This window comes from Poromitra crassiceps (assembly GCF_964638095.1).
Source record: "Poromitra crassiceps genome assembly, chromosome: 6".
NCBI lineage: Eukaryota > Metazoa > Chordata > Actinopteri > Beryciformes > Melamphaidae > Poromitra > Poromitra crassiceps.
The window spans coordinates 34,368,952-34,371,600 of record NC_139627.1 but is presented as its reverse complement, the minus strand read 5'-3'; positions in this window follow the sequence as shown (position 1 = coordinate 34,371,600).

Below are 2,649 nucleotides of genomic sequence, written 5' to 3'. Positions count from 1 at the left end.
AGAGGACCACCACTGAATTGACTCAAACAAAAGTTAAACTATACATTGTGTAGGTGGAGGGAGAGATTTATGGCACATACCATATCAGTTTGGCTTGAAATATTCGCTTTAATGCACATTTAAATTCTGTTTACTTTTGCACTATAAATTTCTCCCTGAAAATGTATTGTCACAGACTAAGGCCCCAGTGGCAGTTTAGTGATGTGAATGCTCATTAAATCACATTAAATCTCATTAAATATGTGATACGCCAAAGCTCTATAGAGTTTGAGTTAGAAACATGTCAATGAAAACAATACCACCATAGCTTATTTGTGTATGAAAGTTCAGACAAAAATAATGTGACTCCATGAAATCAACTTTTGATCCATTGCCAAATGCCAATAGAGCATGACTCTGCAAATAAGAGTTTTAACTCTGGTTTGCAGTTCTGGAAGAGAGTTCTGTTCACAAATACTGAGTCAGCTGCAGGTAAAGGTTTCCCATCCTATAATAAGATTGCCTAGGTGGGCGGGTAGCAGGCGGTGTAAGTCACCTTTTCTGTCACGAAAGTGATGGACGTGACGTGTACATTGTGACATCATCAGTGACATCATCATTGATGCCATAAATCCCACAACATGGTGCGGCGCACCATCTCCAGAGTCTCTCTCCACTCTAGAAATTGAGCACGTGCAAGATTCCTAGTATGCGTATGTTATATAACATTTAAGTTCCATTGGCTTCATTTCATAATCAATAAGCTATAACAGATACACATAGTTATTGGTATGAGTTATTCATCATAATGGCAAACACATAGATAAATCCTGATCTATGTACAGACAGGCACTGAACAGGTCACGGTGACAGGCTGCATCCTCTAACACACATAGGCAGCCTTGGGCACTTTTCCTCCCTCCCCTCTGCTCCAGCTCTCCTAGCCAAAACATGTGTGCTCTCAGTCAGTAAGATCTTTGACTGTGTGCTAAATCCTTACTGTCCTCATGAACGCTACAACTGTCTTCCTATTGTGAGGCAGTCTCTTTGTAACCATTGTTACAAAGATGGCTAATACATTTTTGTGAGACAACTTTTATTTAACTTCTATTATTTTGATCTCAAATGGTTATATCTCAAAACTGCCCACCTTCACACTCTCTGCAATAGAGGTGTTGCTATGCGGGAGAAGAATGTTATTGATACAAATTACATTCTACAACAGTCTTAAACACAGCTGTATTCCCCTTAAGTTTTTGAAATACTGATTTCTCTCTCTCTCTCTCTCTCTCTCTCTCTCTCTCTCTCTCTCTCTCTCTCTCTCTCTCTCTCTCATATTTATACACCACTTCACATCCACCTAGAAATTGTTCAATGAATGCAGCATGTCATCTTCATGAAATATGCACGTCAGAGTTGCTTCACTGATTACTTTACTTTCCACTGATTCAGTCTGAACCTGCATCAAACATCCAATTGATAGGCATCCTTGTCAATTCATCGTTGGCAATTCGCCAGTGTCAACTGCCGGTTAAATTGTTTCTGTTTTCTTTTGGCTCAACATCTTTGATGACAGGCAGTGAAGCTAGCCTTTGAATCATTGTGTGCAGCAGAAACAATAGCTGTTGTGTGACACATTACATGATAAACCTCACTCACCTTGCCGCCAAATCCACAGTTGGCCGTGACATTAATATGATCCATCGGTGATCTCATCAGCAAATGACCAGACTCTGCCCCAAATCAGCATCAAAGCAATGTAATGGGGAATGGTCTAATAGGTAATGTAAAATATTAGAGCAATGAAATGACCCATGAAATGAAAAACACATCTATACATTTATAGCCTACATATCTATCACTACTGATAGGTGACCTCTTTTCCACCATGCCTGTTTTTGACCTGCTTGTACCTTCATCTACCTTCAATGACTCTACATTTGGAACAGCCGAAGTCACTTGTCAAATCTGACAATATTGTCACTTTTGTTCACACTAGCTTGGCCGTGCATCCAGGCTGGATAATTGTTCCCCAGATGTGAACATCCCCAGCCATCTCATCACGCTCCATTTTGATGTCTGTGTCGGCGGAGTCCAGGTTAATCTAAACTGAGCGTGGATTCCAAGAAAAATCAAAAACATCCTGAATGGCTGACAGTCCTGGTTAGCTGTGTGATTTCAGAGTGACTATGCCATCTCCAATGGACCTGGACCTCCTACTGATGAATGCTCATTGGAAATCCTTAGAGATCTGAGTTTAGACACACACACACACACACACACACACACTCTCTCTCTCTCTCTCTCTCTCTCTCTCTCTCTCACACACACACACACACACACACACACACACACACACACATGGATATAGTCACATAAACACACATGCCTGCATGCACACATGTACACACATATCATCAGAGAGAGAGAGTCCAAATTCATAACTGTCAATGAGGGACAGGTTGACACAGGGACTTTTTGAAGTGACAGAGTGGACCAGGCTTCCGCTGCAGACCACTTCTGATTGCTTCATTCTGCACGATATGGGTATTTGGCTGAGCTTAGATGTTCACTGGGAAATCACCATATTTTTATTGGTGTTATTTTTACGTAGTGTCTGTCTGGGTTGTTTGACTGGGCAAATTAATAGGTCTAATGGTTGGAATAATT